Raw genomic sequence first — 20,327 nt, 5'->3', positions numbered from 1 at the left:
TGTGTTGAAATGCAATGTGCTGAGCCATAGGAAAGGCTTTCCAAACACAGCAATTGCCAATCCTATAGGACAAGGAAGTACTTGAGCTGGTTTTGCTGATATCAATCTTCCTGTGCTTTCTAGATGTGGGAGATTCATACTCATTGTGCATGTGTAGCTGCTTTGCCACAACCCCGGCGTACAGGTGCAGATATTAGCATTGAGCAGATTTGCACAAGCAAGAACTCTTTAATTTGTCATGAAAAGCTAGGATTCCAAGAAGGGAGGTGATAAGTTGAAAAATTAGGGGGAAATATGTTGTTAAGAAGAATCTGGCACACCCCTTCCCCACCTCCATATTAATGAAATGAAAAGGGTGGGGGAAGGAAATGTTATGCTCTACATTGGCAGGAAAATTGTGCGTGTCCTGTGAGCAGATGAACATGGGACTGTGAACAGGAAGCTGATTATTCCAACACATTATATTTCTCACTGGAAATATCATCCTGGAGGAAAAGTCCAACATCTCTACTTTTGGAGTACCTACGGCTCTAACTTTCTATATAATCTTGGACTGAAGATAATGAGGAAGGGTTTTTAAAATAGGGTAGATAGATATTTGTTCCATGCTTGTATTCAGTTTAACACTAACCCACACTTACCACCACCACCATTTCCTGAGAGCTGCCTCTTTTTAACTTTCCAATTCAGCTACAGTGGCAGATTGTTACTCCTGTCCAAAGTGGAGCATCCCCTTTTTGCTACCATTAACCAGTGTCAGTCTAGTCTCTAGTCACATTTGATTGTCCTCAAAGTAGGAAAGAAGCAGAACTGAAGCAATTAGACCAATGAGAATATAATTTTCTAAAATCGGTCCTGAGATGAGAGATTTGCTCTGTAATGTAAGAATCGAAAGATTACCTTTGGCCAAACTTTTCACACTATGAACCAGAGAAGCAGAGAAAGCTAAACTAGAACTGAAGCAATAAGGAGTAAGAATGATGTTGCTATAATGAGAGAAGAGAGAGAGAAAGAATGTTTGAATCCTTGGTTCCAAATCATTTCTAAAGACCATTTGTTTTCCATTACTTGCCTTATGAGACACCCCCATGTCCTTAAATATGTACCTTTCCCCACTAAGGAGAACTGAAATTGTTTTCTGTTAAATAAAATTAAATGAGCCTTAAGTATTTCCATTTCAGATCACATCAATTTCAGTCTGTCTGAAAATGACCACAGTAGCACCCTCTCATCTTTAAAATGGAACAGTTCTTGGTCTACCCAGGACTAAAAACCTAATCAAAGTTAGCCTTAAATGAAACCTTCTAAAGATTATTAGAGCTGAGCCATTAAAAAAAAAGTCAAAGGTAACAGTTGCAAAGGTTTTTCAAAAAAATAATGTTTAATAAATCACAGAAGCAAAAAACATCATGCAGTAAGTAAAAGCAGCCAGCTTCATCAATCAATAAAACAAGGTGGTTTTTAAAAATTCTACAACAGTAGCTTTAAAAAAAAGGGTTTGTGTTTAAAGCTCTGCTGTGCAGTGGCCTCCCTAGATCCCACATAGAGGGTGATATTTTGAAAAAGGTAAGACACAGGTGTGCATCGTTTGAAATGGAATTTATTAACAGGTTGTATTATTTTGCTCTGCCTCCATGGAACATCACAATGGACTGATAAGCTGCCACACTTCAGGCAGAGGGAAGCACATAAACAAAAGTTTTAAAATGGAAAAGCTGTGGGGCTAGGAACATACACAATATGCCCCATGCCAGCTGATTTATGCAGTAGTAGAAGAGAGAAGATGATCTTTTCTTAATTTCAGTGTGATAGAGCACTGAATTCAGCCACTAACCCCATTAAATTACCTGGCAAGGGCTGGACCCTATTTTTCTTTGGAAAAAAAAGTGCCAGGGCAATAAGATAATTTGTAGTTCTGGGTTTCTAATATACAATAATTCTGACCATTTAAAACATTTTTTGTAGAAAATATTTTATAGTTAGAGAAATAGTTTTTGACATTTTGGGGGGAAAAGAACAATGGGCCGTTTACAGGTCTACACAGCAGATTAATGAATCTAATTGAGTCTGTAGGGAAATGTTTCAGTTTAACTACTGGAACTAATTTATACATTCACTACATCGTAATAAGTCAATTTAAGTTTCTGGAAATAAAACTGGATATCCTGGGTATAGATTTGAACTATAAATTTCTGCAAGAAAGGAGTCTGTGTGTTCATTATACATTGTAAAATTACCATATGGACCTGTCAACACTTCTTAGCACAGCTTTGTAATAATGTCATTTAGTTTAACATTGTAATGTGCCAACTGAATTAATGTGTATGACACAAAGCATGCCTCCCTCCCAACCTCTGCTTCTGGGGAGCTGTGCAACTTTTAAAGATTTTTCTCAAGGCAAGAACCTCCTGCATTTGCATAGAGAACTTTGAGATGAAGATTGAGTGTAATCACATTTACTGGAAGCTGCTGAAAAACAGGTTACAGGGCTCTGATGCCTAAGCTTTTCAGAAATCTGCAAGCTCTACAAATGGGATTAAATCTCTACCTGAGAAACCTTACTTTACAACCAACACCAATCTACAATCAGTTAGTAATAGCTTCTTTAATAATCTTTTTTAGCCCTGGAAAACCCCTTAAGATGGAGAGTTGAGAAAATGCTCTACACATAATAATACTTGGTGTTACTATATTACTCAAAACTCTGTCCTCAATCTGGATATTTATAACATGAATATGGCAATGTCTTTCATCCAGATATTAATAGACCATGACATAATGTAGCTATGAAAAGAAATAGTTAAGAAAAATAGGAAATTGGAAAGATAATTCCTAATATTAACCATGCATGTAATCATTTACATATATAATCTAACATAATTCTCATACTCCATTTTATACATTGTTTCTTTATATTCTTAATATAGAATTGAGTTGGGTTGGGGTTTCAAAACATTCTTTCTCAGAAACAGGAAACAGTAAATAAGCGGAATTTCCAGAAAAATAAACAGCAATTTACAGGATTTTTGTAAAGGTAAGTTCTTGGTTATTTAGGACTCCCAAATTTTGATGCAATTTGCTCAATAGTTACAATATGCCTATTTAATCTTTTTCCTATAAAAAAGCATAGTTACCAATACTGAATGGATGGCAGAGAATCCATAAAATTGGGCAAAAAATTTTTCAGAACAGTTGTGAAGAGGACAAGTCTAAATTGCTGAGAGTGGTGTGGGTAGTAAGAGGTATGGTGGGGGGGGGCACTATTGTTTTTTGCTTTTCTTGCAAATTCCACCATAGCCACAGTCAATGGAGCTGATCAAAACTTCAAATCAGCAAAATACACATCTAACTTCAGGGCCTTTGAACTTTCATCACGGAGCCTTGGCTGGTTCCTGTCAAGGTATTAGTTGACAATTACAGCTTGATTTAGATTATGGAGACTACAACTAGGGCATAAAGCACTAGAACAAAAGGAGAGCCCAAACCAAGTACACTGAGCATCACAGCAAGAAAACTGAAGTTCACATTTCTAGTCTAAATTGTAGAAACACAGTGGAAAGAGAAGTAGCAGGCTGGCTGCATGCTTGGTGTGGAGTTCAAGCAGATGTTTCTGGGATTTCTCTGAAGAAGCCAAATTTCCCTGGTCATTCCATATTTGGTGTTTGTATGTGTCAAGCTGGTTTATAGGTTCAAACCTGAGGCAAGAAGTAGAGCATTTCTCCACTTCTTTGATGTCTTTTCTTCTCAGGATACGAAGTGGTATTTTATTTATTCAGGACCTTCTGTAGTTTCTCTTCCTATCAGGCATGACTTTTTCAGGAGCACTGGCCCTTTTCTAAAACTCATCTCTATCAAAGACTTATAAGAGATTCCTTTTCTTGGAGTTTAATTCTGCACAACGACAGCTAGCTCATCAGATAAACATCTATACCAGTGCATTCATAAATGCTCACATGATAATGTATTGCTCTTTTAAGGGAGAAAGAATTTGTTAAAGTCAATGGGTTAATCCCAACAATGGAACAAATGTTAGGAACAAATTTTCATACAAATGAGGACTTACGCAGCTCTTATGGTCATATAAAGGAGGATAATTCCAGTATCTTACTAAGATTTGTCATTAACAATACTATATTTCTACATGATATTTATATGAGAAATGAAATTCTAAAGTCAGTATGGCCTGGTTCAAATCCCTTCTCTGCCACTTACTTTTAATAGAATTTTAAACTAATTATACAACATCTCTACGTCTCAGTTTTTTTTCATCCACACCAGTGGTTTAATAATAATAGCTACATTATATAGTTGTTGTGAAGGTAAAATTAGTCAAGCAATTTAATTACCTGGAAAAGCACGGGTTCTACATAAGAGTTAGTAATTATCATTATTATGGGTAGAGAGTGTGGTATATTGGTTAAGGACTCTGGCTGTGACATTAGACATCTATGTTCAACTCTAAGTTTTTGCTACATATGGGAGGTTGGAGAAACTACTCAGTTTCTCTACATCTCAGTTTCTACATTAACCAAATGGCTTATGAGAATTGCAAAGGTAAGAAAGATTGGATGAGGACATTTAATCTGCCTTAAGTAATATTTTTAAAAAGTATGATTGTATACTATTGGGACCATAATTTATGCCCTACGAGGAGGTAAAAAGGCAAATGGCACAGTCTACTTGTGATAAATCACTTTGCTGAGCCCACGGTGATGATGCCAAGTTGAGGCCAAACTCAAGTTAGACAAGTGAAACTCACTTAGCCAAGTTACCTCTGTGAGTCAGATCTAGTCCTCACACATTCACAAGGGAAAACACTGGCAGTGATCTGCAAACACTGCAAATAATGGCTGAGGAGTGAAGATAGTGCCATAGTAATGTTTTGTAATTGCCTTCTGTTTCTATGTTCTGGGCCATCATTCTCATTGGCTTTAAAAGAAAGAGAAGAGTAGAAAGATTGCACACCATCACCACCACCATCACCAAACTGAAATAAATATAATTTCTAGCAAAGTTGAATTTCCACACGATCATGTTTAAAAATCACAAAAGTAAGTCTGGGTCTAAAAAATTATTTGAGCAATTTACCCCACTTGAGAAATCCCTAGGTTTGAAATCTGATGTTGGAGCATGAGTGCTGTGACTTGGTTTTCCACATTAATCAATGTGGGGACACTGGCCACGATTCTTTTCTTTGTCCTCCCCAGGCACTGGCACAGTCTTTGAACATGAAAATCATGGTGAAGGAAGAGGTTGATAATTATCTCATGAAGTTAGGCAGTACAGATATAGATCAATATTCCAAATGGGATGTTTTGGCCTTGGAGTTAAGTTCCAAGAACATTATAAAATAATCATCTGTATGCCAGATACAGGTGAGGTAGAGGAAGGCAGCAAATCACTCTGCCATGTGTGAAAAATAATAATCATCATCATCATCTGTATAAGAACTCCTGACTTAACTCTACTAACAACTTCATAAGTATAAGAAAAATTATAATACTATTTCATTTTGATAAATTTTTGTTCTGTTTTTAGCAGTTTTAAAAGAACATACATCTCTTGTTTTTTGATAATGATAAATGGAGAGAAATGTAAAGAATCATTTTCCTTCTCTTGATTACATTTGCACTTTCCCTTTCCAACTTCTCCTACTCCCGCCTACCCCCATCTTCAATATACACCTAGCTTTTTCATTTAAACAAAATGTAATTTGTTAAAAGTGTCCTTTACAAACTTTAGGAAAGCCTATTTGGTATATCTGAGGCAACACAAGGCTTTAAAATACTTAGCATTTGTATGACACTGTTCATCTTCAATGCATTTAAAAATATTAGCTAATTAATTAATTAGTTCCTGATTACAAGGTGGTAGAAGTTCAAGGAGAAAATTGACAAACATTTCTCTACTTTTATAAAGAAAACTTGCTTATATTAGAGAATATTATTTCTTTTTTGAGTAATATGTACTGTTGTAAAAAATGTTATAAGTGTTTTTGCTGGAACTAGGTATAATCATCATTAAAAATGAAGAATAGCAGTAATAATACTAGTGTAAATACAATAATATTTTTCAAGGTGGATACATATTTGTTAGACTCTGCTCCTTAAGAACAGGAGCTATCTTGTTCTCCTTTGTGGCTTGGCACCTAACACAGTCCCTGGCCTGGAAAATATAAATACACTAATTTATAGGCGATGAAGTCCCATTTGTAAGCTTTGTTTCATACAATGATAAACAATGTAAGAACCAATGCAAAACAGCCTTACTTCACATAAAAAGGACAGCAAGGAACACAACAGTGTGGTTAGCTTTCTAATCACAATTTCTACATGCCATTAATCCTCAGGAAGCAAACTGAAAAAAATTACCAAATATGAGCATAATTTGTGTGTAAATAGTGAATAGATTTCACTCTTGATACAGGGAGCAATCAAGTTCATTCGAACATAGGTTCAAATATATTTCCTTAAAATAGTTACCCTAATATTGTAACAGTTGAATTGGTTGAGAATGTAATTTCTCCTCATCCATCTGATGTCAAACAGCTAGATATTTCAAATTGACCTTTTAGTTTTACACGTCAGTTCCTGATTTGAGATAAACACAAAACTAGGCTGTCCATACATATAAATAGTGTAATTTCTTTTGATAGCCAAATTCCATATTTGGCAATAAAGACAACGTGATGGATATAGTTTTAAAGTTTAGAGATAAAATCGCAATTGTATATGCTAAGCTATAATCTAAGATATGTGCTTTCTATTTAGGCAGAGAAAGTTCTGCTTATTTTCTCTTACTGAGTAAAACCAAACAACTGATAATTTATTATGACATATATGAAATGTGAGCACACGAATTGCAACAACTATCCAAAAATTTGAATTCATAAGTTTACTTATAGGCATTTCTTTTATTTTTTAAAAAACATACAAGGAGAAAAATAGATGTTAAATTCAGCAGTGATTCTTAAGATATTTTTTGCTCTCTGAACCCTTTGAAAAGATGATAAAAATTTCTAAAACCTTTCTTCAGATAAAATCATATAAAAGTAATACAAATACAACATTCGGCACTTTATTTCAGGAAAGTCACATACCTGAAGATGATTCTGCATATTCATAGAGCCTAGGTCCCTCAAAAGATGGCATTGCAATGACAGGTGTTGAGACATTGAGACAGTGTTTGGGAGAATAAATTAGTTAAGATTTGGGTGTGCTGAAAATTTCAGGTGCCATTAAACATCAGAAGAAAATGTTCAGCAGTAACTAGAAATTTACAAGCTGAAGATAAAGATTGGGGCTAAAGATAGACTTTTTTTTGTCACCTACATGGAAGATGATGGCTAAAGCTAGAAGAGTGAATGACATTAGCCAGGAAGAAAATACAGGAATAAGGAAGATGACAAGGTGAAATGCCTACTTGTAAGGAGTGGGAGAAAGAGCAAATGAGAAGAAAACGAAGAATGTGTGGCCAAGAACATAGGAGAAAAGGCTGGAAGATCAAACTCGGATCACTGGACAGATTTGAGCAGCAGGTACTCAACAGAGCTTAAGAAAAAAAATATTGAGAACTGAGTAAGGACTATTTCATGTGGTGAATAGGAGATTTCTATTGAACTAGAATAGCTTGGTAACTACATTTTCTAGAGTTAAAAAGAGAAGAGGAGAAAGAACAGTAAGGAAGAGAACTCATTGTATTACTGAGAAATTTTGATGTCAAATAAAAAAGAGATGTGAGTGGAATGACATAATTCTAGAGATAAGGGAAGCTGGAATACATATAAAGGAAATGGAGAATGTTACATGCTTGGGAAGAGGGAGTGAGTCTTAAAAAGTAAGGGAGCAAGTCCCTTCAAGAGAGAATGAAATGTAATGAGCAACAGGATGAACTAGGTATGATAATGATGCAAAACCCTTCTTTATTACATATAAGCTGGCAGAAGAGTCCATACAGAAATTCTGAGATGGAGATGATGGCTAAAGCTAGTCATCCTCTATGTATATAGTATGTAGCCATCTATATACTATAGCTATATTAGTCATCAATAATTGCTTATTGGATTATATTGATTTGATCTTCTTAATGCCAAATACTTTAATAATAATTTAATGTTTCTTGATGACTTACAATCATCACATTGAATGACTTTGAACTCAGCGAACTAGGTGAATGTGCCAGTAGAATATGAAGCTATGGTAACTTGGAGGCCCAGGACACTATGATATTAAAGCAGTTCGAAAGTATCACAAGATTGCAAGAGGCAGTGAGTGTCTTGGCTAGCGAAAGACCTTGGATTTGTAGAGCACCATTGTATGTAGGTCTACAACACTATTGATCAATTTTATTAATCCAAGACTGGGGATTAGAAAAGGCAGGGAGTGAGAAGAACTTGGTATTGACAGGGGCAATGTCAGCAGCATGGCAGCCTGCAAAGAACTTTGGGTTGTGAGAGCAGGAATCTAGGTTCTGGGTGCAGTTGTTACATTGTCCTAGGCTAACAACTTTCTTCTTTTTTTCTTATGTCTTCTTTTTTTTTTTTTTTTTTTTTTTTGAGACGGAGTTTCGCTCTTGTTACCCAGGCTGGAGTGCAATGGAGCGATCTCGGCTCACCGCAATCTCCGCCTCCTGGGTTCAGGCAATTCTCCTGCCTCAGCCTCCCGAGTAGCTGGGATTACAGGCACGCGCCGCCATGCCCAGCTAATTTTTTGTATTTTTAGTAGAGACGGGGTTTCACCATGTTGACCAGGTTGGTCTCGATCTCTCGACCTCGTGATCAACCCGCCTCGGCCTCCCAAAGTGCTGGGATTACAGGCTTGGGCCACCGTGCCCGGCATGCTCTTATGTCTTCATTTGTAAACTGGGGGTGCCAGACTATGCGATTTTAAATGTGGTTTCAAATAGAAAGAAAATCCTATTCTTGAGGCAAAGCAGAGTTGCAGAAAGAGCAACATCTTTGTGGTCAGGCTTTACTCTCTACTTCTGTCACTTTACTGGCTATGACCTTGAGAAAGTTACTTCTTTGCACATCAGTTTCCTCATCCATAAAATGGTGAAAAGTGTCAGTTATGAAAAAATGTTAAAGATAAAATTTGAATAGTAGTAAACAATAGCTGTTTATTTGATTATATTGATTTGATTTTCTTAAAGCCAAATACTTTAACCATAATTTAATGTTTCTTGATGACTTACAATCATCAAGTACAATGGATGATTAATGCTACAACACTGAAACATTCTTGTGCCCAGATTGCTTACACACTTACTGAGCCCAAGAATCTTCTTTGTGCAAGTTGTCAAATTATCATTGTACTATAATCAATATGTCTATAATCTGCAAAGATCTTGGAGACCAGATAACTAAATCATACAAGATGTACATTAAGTAAAAGCAGGTACTTATTGAGGCCACGAGTGTGAGTTGTGCATAGCTATTTTGACTTCTAAGAAACTTTCTTTTCCTACTTTCAGATTCTGAACTGTAATCCAATAAGGACACTGAATAAAGACTCAAAAAAGTGATAAAGTCAGATTCAAACAAAAACTGTCAACGTAATCCTAGCAGACCCTAATACTGCACTGAGTACCTCTGTGAATTTTCATTCTATTTTTATGAGTGAGGAAAGGTGAGAAAATGGTATGACCATGAGGAGTGTAAAATGGAAAAGAAGATTTTATTTTTCTACTAATTATATGTGGTCTATGCTCTCATATTTACAAGCATGCATTGGCTTAGTCAGTAATTGATCCCAAGGTTGATTTGTTTTTGGAACAAGTCTCAACAAATTTTCTTAAAAAGTAAGATAAATAAGCAATGTTGAGACATCTTTAATTATGTCTCATCTTTTATTATGATTTCAGGACTGAATTCACAGAACATTAGGGAACAGCAAGACAGTGAGCTTTCCTTCCGAACTTCCCTTTTCTATCTGATTACCGTTTCCCATATATTCTTTTCCTGAGGCATCTGAAATTGCTGACTTAGGTAGAGTAGAAGATTTAGCAAAGCTAATTGCTTCTGTTATTAGAGAGACACACATGTCTATTATATTAATTGTATTAGAACTATGAATTGCTTAAAAAATAACCAAAAATAAAAATAAAAAGGATCTTTGACCCTTTCTACTTTTAATAGAGGTACTTCCATAGTCATAGGGAAGTTACTACCTCCCAGTACAAATGAAGAATGAATCTGAATGATGTGGTCTGACTGCTAATGTTTACAAGTCGATGAGGAGATGCTGTGAGATTTCCCTGAGGATGCAGTCTTGAGAAAAGGACTAGCGAAATTACTACAATCCTACCACACTGAATTAGTTGAACATGCTAATCCTCACAAATGGATAGGATTTAAGATATGATTGTGAGATTGTTATCCAATTGCATAAATCTATGTATAAATGCAGGTTCAGATTTATAGACACTGAATATAACAGAAAAAGACATAGGCATTTTCATCTAGCAACTTTTATATACATTTTAAATCATTGTTTAGAATTATTTCTCTCAATAAAAGTAGCATGCTGAAATGGAAGAATTTGTTGCAATAAAATATAAAGGCAAGCTATTACATTGCTAGCTCAATAGCACAATGTCTTAGATACTTAAATTTGTGCAGAGGGAGTTAGTTATATACAAAACTCTTTGGCCAAAACCACCACATATGCAGTTGGGAGGACACCGCTTAAGTATGGTTGAATAGAGAAGTTTTGAATCTTGCTTTTAAAAAGAAAGCCTCCTTACAAAATGCGCACAAGAGAATCACTAAAATTTCATTGTTATTTAAATAAAAGATGCAAAAGGTATTGTGGTAGTAAGTATGCATCTGTTCACCCTTAGAACAGAATTTTCAAATGCTTAGTCTTTTGAAAAATTCCTTTGCTAACCTACTTTATTACCCCATGTAACTGAATCATTTGATTTTTTCTGTGTAAATTGCTTGTAAACTTGCTTTCCATGTAATTATAATCCAAGACAGTTTAGAACACACACATACATACACATATGTACACATACACATACACATACACATACACATACACATACACATACACATACACACACCTGGGTTAGAGAATCTGAGCATTTAAGAGCTATAAGGAAATTCTGAGATTTAGCAGACATGAACTGGGATCACAGAATCTGAGTCCTTGTCTCAATTCATTGTGTGCAAAATCTGGCAAGAACTTTGATGTTCAGGTTCATAGTCACTCACCTTTGTATCATATCACCCTCCTTTTTCATTTCACAGCTATTATCTATGTTTCACCTTTTGGCTTGGTATTATGCTAACATGCATTTCCTTCTTCTATACCTAGAGCGGCTCATGGTGATTTCCCTTATTTCCTCCAACACAGCAAACAGATAACACATATGGTCCAAAGTCCAATCTCATGGTGTCAGTCCAGGTCTTATTTATTGAGATGATTCTCTTCTAGGATGAAAATCACTCATTGGTTACAACATGAATGTTGTACAAGAGGAACTATTTGTTTTTTTGTAATGTATCTGTTTGGATCACATTCCTGATGGATCCATAAAAATAACACAAAATAACATCATACGCACTACTTTTGAAGTTTATACTGAGTTTCTGGTCTGAAACATTACCAATTGCACTGTGGCATGCATACAAAGCTTCTGGCAGAGTGTGTATCCAGTGAGTCATTTGAGAAATGGGGTGTCTCTGCCAGGCATTCTTTTAGTAGTCCATGCAAGATGTTACTGAAGAACTGGAGAGAAGAGGGATCAACTCTACCTCATCCTTCATGAATGAAGATCTCTAGATTAGACTCACCTCCATCATTCTTATTAATCTAGGGTAAATATGGAAATAAATCATTCTGTTTCTTTAGTCCTATTTTCTCTTTTTTTTTTTTTTTTTAGGAAAAGAAGAAGAATCTAGCACTGTAAAATACACCTGGGATCTTATCTGAGATAAAACTACAAACTACAGTAGGCTAACACAGTGGGGGCTTTATAGTCCCAAAGTACTTTAAAATATATTACCTCATTTAGACTATATCCAGATATTTAACTGCCTATGTTTGTTTTTGGGAACTGTGAAAATAAGGCCTAAGGAGATTTGTTTTCAAGGCTATGAATCTAACAAATGTTCTATTTGTTAATTGTATTTTTTAGCTATTATTTTCAGTCTTAAATTTTCTGGTTCTATACAATGCTGACAGTTTTTAGACTGTAGGTAGAATATGGTATCCTCAGTTAGGGACTATTATCACTCAACAGAAAGGGAATATATACCTTGGAAAGGGCTAAAAGCTCATGTGAATGCTTTATCGCCAGCATGCCTCTATCTTGTGCCAAGAGATCTTTTTTTCTAGTTATCCTCTAGAGTATTAAATGTTTAAATGTTTTCTGCAGCTACCCTGTTCTCTAGATCTCACGTACTGAAAGACTTACAGGTCCCTAGGAGAATATTTTGTGAGGGTCTTAAAGAAACCTACATTTGCCTTCCTTTTCTACTTGTGAGCCTTTTTGATTAAAACTCTTCCCTCACTGATGTCATCCAGATCAGCCCAAGGAAAACATTTGACAGGTCCATCTGTGTCCATAGTCACCCACAAACATGGGAAACTGCCACCCATCTGCCTCCCTATGCTTTATTTTGCTCCTGTCCTGATTGTTTTGTTCTCTTGTAGCCACAGGGGATATTAATACCCTCCTCCCTTCCAGAAATGTGAAGAGAATAGATCTATGTTAGCTTGTGCTCCTGAGAGAAAGATGTTATAGAAATAGCATATGCCATCACACTGTTATTTACATGCAATTCTACAAGTTTTCTAGTAACATCCTCACATTTTAGTCCTATTTTTCCTTGCATTTTAATGAACATGTTGCTTAACTTCCTACCTGGATTCACTATTAATCATTTCAATTTAATTATGGTTCATCGATTATTCTGCTTTTCCCAAATAGATTGTTTACTCTTAATGACAGAAATGTTATGTATTTAGGGACACTTTTTGGATTCAATTACTTTCTTGTCTATTGCCTGCATTTTATGATGTCATTTCACTAATGTTGCCAAGAGTTGAATATTTGCATTAGTTCCTTTTTATTTTGAATAACAACATACACTTTTTGGTAAAACAACACCAGTATGATTTCAAATCAGGGAAAATGCAAATCAGAGGCTTGAAGATGTAAAGCAACCCAAATATTTTCTTTATCACATTCCTGGGGCATTGTATGAAATTCCAATAGCAACTAATGATCTTATGATTCAAGCAATCCTATAAATATGATATGAATTCATAATAGCTGTCAAAATTCCAAACAAAACAAATATGTCAGTGAATTTCAAAAAGGATTATTCAAACCAATTTTAATCATTGCTTTTTTAGAAATTCATATTATATGAAATAGGTATGTACAGATTAAAGATCATTGTACAAATTTACAGCCATGCCATATGAATTTAAAATCTTTTAAGATACACATATCCACCATTGTCAGGTGGCTTTGAAACAACGCAAGAACCAATTCACTGTTTACTTGCCATTGCCTCTGATTCACTTTCCTCATCAGGTAATATCACTCCTACCATAAGTATACGTAGGAATGCTAGATTGTGATAGTGAAAATTATTTATCTTAAAGACTTTATCTTCATTTTCAAAATGTACAGCTTTTCCCCAAAGATTGATTTTATGTTGTGATTTATTTCCTGGTGCTCAAAAAATTCAAAGGACTTTAAATCTCTAAATATATTTTTGTGTATGCAATCAATTTAATATCCGTGACTAATACAAACTTCATTTTGCTCAAACAAAGGTTACTGTACATAGTATCTGAAATGACTTGATATATTTTCCATTCTTTTATTAGGTAACTAATCTTTAGGTTTAAAAAAGTTCTTTTAACTGAGATAAAGCTCAGTTAATATTTTAGAAGGCAAATTGTCATTATGGTTATTAATTCTCTCCTTGTTTTATGTGGAAACAAATTAGAGATGCTCAAAATTCTCGTTTTTTAAATTTCAAGAGTGTGTACATAATTAAACATATTTCTGTGTAAATGCAATAGCACCCTCTGGAGGTCTGAAACACTTTGCATACCTTCCATAAATCAATGTCTTCTTTTGTTATCTCTACATATTTTTGTTGGCTTAGACTTTTAATATTTTATATTCTGATAATCATATTTGTCTCAAAGTGATTAAATACATTTAATCTATTATTACTTTCTATCATGGATTCATTGTGATTTGTGTGTCATCTCATTTGTAATGCTGCAATGTAATAACAAAATAAACAATTCAGCTGACCTTGGTGATGTCTCCGTAACTTTCCTATTTTTTGTCACGCAATAATATTTTCCAAACAAGAAATAACAAGTTCCATTTTTGAAATCCCTTAGTATCTGGTTATAAGTAGACAACAGGAAACAAATTTTACCTCCTTTGAAGATTCCTCATGAAAACAGTTACTTTCATTCTTCAAGTCCCTGACGAACAAACACAGCTGTGGTTTTTCTGTGGTTTTGAAGCTAATTTATCAGAGATGGGAGAATTTGGAAAGGAGCAGAGGTCAGAAAACATCGGAAAAAATATCATGAGTCACTGGAACACATTCAAGGACCAAAGTGACTTCTATTGTGCCATAATAATATAAATAAATCATCCCATAATCATTGGCCTCTCTGCAACAGCTCTGCATACAAAGGGCTTTTTGAAGTTCAGGGAGATGCAAACAGAGCTGGTCATCCACTATAAAGAAGGGATGAGCATATGACTAATATTGGGTAGGAGGAAATAATGTCATTTGATTCTGAATGAAGCCAAGGCTTCCCTCTCCCTGAAGATTGTTCAAGAGGACACATCTTTGCTAGCTGGGGGGATAGTGAAGTGGGACTGAATTCTTTTTTTTTTTTTTTTTAATGAGACAGTCTTGTTCTGTCATCTAGGCTGGAGTGCAGTGTCTCAATCTCGGCTCACTGCAACCTCTACCTCCCAGGTTCAAGCAATTCTCCTGCCTCAGCCTCCTGAGTAGTTGAGATTACAGATGCATGCCACCATGCCCTGCTAAATTTTTTTTGTATTTTTAGGAGAGATGGGGTTTCATCATGTTGGCCAGGCTGGTTTTGAACTCCTGACCTCAAGTGATCTGCCCACCTCAGCCTTCAACATGACGTGCAGTTGAGCTGTCCTCCGGGAGGACTGGTCTCTGTTGGCTCTAATCAGAAGAGGCAGGGGATATACCAAACACTGTTCCCCCAAAGGTAAATATCAGTGAGGATGTCATACAGGGTCTTCCAAATTGTTGCATGAAAAGATAACAAACACAAAACAAAACAAATTATAATTCTAACCACAAGTACTTGAATGTACTCTAACGTGTAAATACAAAGATAAATATAAAAAATGATACTATTTAAACAAACTAAAATGCACTGGAGAATATTAACACTAAAATGACTATATATCTAATAGGAAATAGGAAAGAGAATATTGGAGGAGCTGAAATGGCCTTAGTCATTCTTTCTCCAGTGTTCTGTTCCTTCTCTCCACCTTTCTGATCTCTCACCTTAATTATACCTAAATCATCAGAAGATTCAGGTGAGAACTCTGCCAGCAAACTGGAATTTTAACCATTTTAAGCATTACAGAAATGAAAGATTTGTATGCCATGTCATTTGGACTTTGACTGGCTTTCCTGAGTTCAACCAGCTGCAGGAATATTGGTGAGATTCATAAGCTCCCTGTGCTTTAGTTTACAAAAGTGGTGAGGAGACTTACATGAAGAGATGCTTGCAAAGCATTTGGTTGTTTCTAGCGCAGAAATAAAAGACAGCTCTTCATATGATTTTAATTATTTACGTGATATTATATATAATATATAAATAATATTTAAATAATTATTTATTTAACACTTTCCCGGTATCTAGAGTGCCTTTCAAAGCTCATTATAACAACCCTATGAGGTAGCTAATGTATCATTAGCATCATCATCATGTTAACAGATAAATCTGAGACTCAAGTTAAGAAACTTCCCCGGAGCCACACTGCTGATAAGTACTAGAGCCACAATTAAATTGCAGGCAGTCTGGATACAGATTCCACCCTATGCATTTAGCTACAAGGTGGTTTTGCCAAGGGGCTACAACTGTTATCACTGTTGTTTAAAAAATTGTCACATACAGCATTCTATTTCCAAATTTGCCAAATAAACCCACGTCACAAGATAGTGATGATAACTTTACTTGTGAATATTAATACGATGATTGAGATGTCAGTATAAGTGGAATTTGAGAAATAAGGACTTTGACAGTCATAAAATCATCAAGTTTTTTAACTTGGAGGTTTTTTTTTGTTTTTTGTTTTTTTTTTAAATTTTTTATTGGATTTTAGGTTTTGGGGTACATGAGCAGAGCATGTAAGACAGTTGCGTAGGAACACACATGGCAGTGTGCTTTTCTTTCCTTCTCCCATTCACCCACATTTGGCATTTCTCCCCAGGCTATCCCTCCCCACCTCCCCCTCCCACTGGCCCTCCCCTTTTCCCCCCAATAGACCCCAGTGTTTAGTACTCCCCTTTCTGTGTCCATGTGTTCTCATTTTTCATCACCCACCTATGAGTGAGAATATGCGGTGTTTCATTTTCTGTTCTTGTGCCAGTTTGCTGAGGATGACGTTCTCCAGATTCATCCATGTCCCTACAAACGACACAAACTCATCATTTCTGATTGCTGCATAATATTCCATGGTGTATATGTGCCACATTTTTCCAATCCAGTCTATTATCAATGGGCATTTTGTTTGATTCCGAGTTTTTTAACTTGTCCTAAGTATTTCTTTACACTCTTCCTTCTTTTGGTGGTCATTAATTTTGAATGATTCTTCCCACTAGACTCCAGCTTTAAAGTAGAAACTGGGACTAAAGTGAGAGAAATGAACACTGACAAATGATAAAAATAAACATTTTGATACTGTGTATGTCCTGGCAATACACCATCACAGTGCTGTGATTTCTCCATTAGAATCATTCCCCAGTTATTTTCAGAGATAAAGACTGAAATTGTAGGGAGGTCCATTCTTCAGAAAACAATAGGCTTATTTTGAGCAATATTTGTGCTTTCTGAGTTACAGAAAAGCAAAGACAAGTGCTATGAATGTGCCTGGGAGTTCTGATGTTGTGTTTAGACCAAGTTCTCTTTGTAAAAGATTAACTGCTTAGCCTAGTGCTAAGACGTGAAAAGGCATTTGTCCACATTCTTCTTAATCATTGGATCTCAAACTCAAGTGTGCATCAGAATTTCCCCAGAGATTTTGATTTAGAAGGTCTGGAAGACAGCCCAGAGGATTCTGAATTTTCAGGTGACTCCAAAGCAGGTGGCCCAAGGACTGTACTTGAAGAAACCTTTCAGGACCAGCAGTCCTAGGAAGCCAGGAAAGGGGTGGTCCAGACTCCTGTGAGCTATTTCAAATCCATGTGCCTGAATTCCACATCAAACTCAAAGAATCAGAAGCTCTGAAGGAGGAAGAACTGAATATGTGCTTCTGATAAGAACTGCTGAAGTTTTCTGCAACACTTCCTGAACTTGTTGTGTTCTGAAGTTGTGATTTGATGGCTGTGTTGGGTGAAACCCCAGAAATTCAGGCCTTTTGTATGGCCAAATAGGTAGGGACTTCCTTATAGCCCTCTTACTAAAGCTCTAGGCATATTGCTTTTTTTTTTTTTAATTTTTTATTGGATTTTAGGTTTTGGGGTACATGAGCAGAGCATGCAAGACAGTTGCGTAGGTACACACATGGCAGTGTGCTTTGCTTTTCTTCTCCCCTTCACCCACATTTGGCATTTCTCCCCAGGCTATCCCTCCCCACCTCCCCCTCCCACTGGCCCTCCCCTTTTCCCCCCAATAAACCCCAGTGTTTAGTACTCCCCTTTCTGTGTCCATGTGTTCTCATTTTTCATCACCCTCCTATGAGTGAGAATATGCGGTGTTTCATTTTCTGTTCTTGTGTCAGTTTGCTGAGGATGATGTTCTCCAGATTCAGGGGAAAGAATTCCCTGTTTAACAAATGGCATATTGCTTTTTTTTTTTTAAAAAAAAATGGGATTCCACATAACGCTTATTCGTTTGTTTGTTTGTTTGTTTGTTTTTGGTATATTGAGGATAGAGTGTTCAGCCAAAAAAAAAAAAAAAAAAAAAAGAAGAAGAAGAAAAATTATTTTAAAACCACAACCACAGAATTAATATCAGAGATTTCACTAAGGCCATATAGTTAATATTGATCATTTTGAACCAGCTTTGTATCCGGCTTCATTTTCCCTTTCTCCTACACAAGGTGTGATATTGAGGGAGTGACTCAAATCATGAGAATCTCTGAATTTAAATGTTAACAAGTGATATTAACAAACTTAATGTTTTTGTAAGCCCATGACCTAAAATTCACAGACACACTTTTCATTTTACTATTGTCTAAAGATAATGTTACAGAAATAATCATAAAAGTCAATAAATTGAAAGTTAAATCCATAAGTTAGTTACAACTGATTTTTCACAAGCTTTCCACTTCCACCCAGCTATCAGCATCAAGAAAAAGGCTGATTTATTCTCTGTATGCTTCATAATGAGCGCATGGACTGAATGAACTGAGTGTTCTATTTATTCCTGGTTACAAACTGACAAGGTTGCCACTGGACCAAGAAAAATGTTTCTAGTGTGATTATTAATATCTGTTAAGAACCCAGAGTCTGGATTGTGACCATAAAATTTATAATACAAAATTTATAGTCTGTCAAACACTGAAAGTCAAAAACTAAAAACAAGAAACAAACTAAATGTAAAAACATAAATGGACTAAGAACAAGAGTTAACTACTTGATGGAAAGTTTTTTTTCTTATTAAAAATATTTTTGTTTTAATAGGGCCATCTTAAGGTTCAAAATCAACTAATTAAAATAATTTGTACAGAAAATGCTTATACTCGCAATTTCTGATTTTGCTGCACGAGGAAGAGGGTGATAACCAATGAAATGACTAAAGAAGTTTAAAAGTCATTTAGATCACGACTTTGACCCGTTCTGCTCATCAGATTTGTCTTTACCAGAGCCTCCAGGCACCAAGTATGACCCATGGACACTTTATTCTTTTCTGTCTCCCTAAGCAGCCAAAAATGCCAGAAAGATAGTTCACAGTTAAGCTCAAGATGGAGAAGAAATACAGTAAAATGTATTGTGGCTGAGGATAAAAATGTTTAAAAAATATTTTCAATATTCTCTTTGCACAATCAACCATTTAACAAACATTGATTGAGTATCTTCCACTCCTAGGCATTGGGGATGCGAAAAGGAAGCATTTGTTTGTCATCTAGGAGAGAGGTTTCAGTCCTGTAGTAGTGGACCAGTATTGAGCTGTGAAATCAATACAATAGGTTGTTATCACCGTTTTTATCTTCAAAAATAGATTAAAGTACAAAATATTAAAGTACGGGAATATATTATTTCATGGAGCGTGTTTCAGTCTGCATCTGTGTAAATGTGAGCATGTGTGTGTGTTCCAGATCACAATGAGAAAATGTATTTTGATGATAGCTGAATTTAAAAAGTTTAAAAGCCTCTGTTAAGAATCAGCCAAACATGAGAATTGCTTGAACCTGGGAGGTTCTGCAGTGAGCAGAAGTTGTGCCACTGCACTTCAGCCAGCCTGGGTGACAGAGCAAAACTCCGTTCCCCGTCAAGCCCTAAGAAATAGTCTGTCAAGTACAGAATTAAAACAAAGTGTGATCGGTGCTTTTCTTTTACGATGTGGAAGAGTAACCCTAAAATCTAAAGAGAAAGAGTGGCTACCTCTGCCAGGAGGGTTGGAAATGACCACCGAGGACAGTCTTGATAGTCAAACTAGGTCCCAAATGATGAACTTGGAAATAGAGAGGGAGACTTGATGAGGATACTCCAGGCAGAAGGAACCAATTGTTTGGGGAATTCTGAAAGGCAGAGCTATGTTTACCCAGGGATGAGAATGTAGGGGTGGGGGAGGATAAGATTTTTGGGGGCCATGGGAGGGGAATGGCGTGATAAAGACAGAGAAGTGCATATGCAACAAACTTGTCATTGAGGAGAAAAAAGACAATGATGGGCCTAGTTTGCTTTGCTTTGTTTTCTTGTTTTTGAGAAAGTAACATTGTCACCAAGACTGCCTGGAAGAGAAAGGAAGACAAGTGAGAACATTCTTGCAATCATTCAGGCTGATGATGCTGATGAGAACTGAGCATAGCTAAGGTGGAGAGGAGGAGATGTCACATTTGGAAAGCAGTTCTAACAGAATTCACATGATTTCAAGTCTAATGATGCATATGTGCTGAGC

At 35.9% G+C, this 20,327-nt stretch overlaps 1 pseudogene across 1 annotated transcript in view; it reads right to left on the bottom strand.

Moving 5' to 3' along the window:
- The window catches only part of LOC100385822 (U5 small nuclear ribonucleoprotein 200 kDa helicase pseudogene), a 51,121-nt pseudogene extending 36,635 nt beyond the window's left edge, over positions 1–14,486 (bottom strand). Inside the window, exon 1 of the transcript XR_620919.5 lies at positions 14,417–14,486. The product of XR_620919.5 is annotated as a U5 small nuclear ribonucleoprotein 200 kDa helicase pseudogene (transcript). The remainder of the gene's footprint in view (positions 1–14,416) is intronic.
- Positions 14,487–20,327: the final 5,841 nt, after the last annotated feature.

This window comes from Callithrix jacchus, chromosome 6, assembly GCF_049354715.1.
Source record: "Callithrix jacchus isolate 240 chromosome 6, calJac240_pri, whole genome shotgun sequence".
Taxonomy (NCBI): Eukaryota; Metazoa; Chordata; class Mammalia; order Primates; family Cebidae; genus Callithrix; species Callithrix jacchus.
Note: the sequence above shows the minus strand (reverse complement) of the source record. Positions and strands in the feature narration are given on the sequence as shown.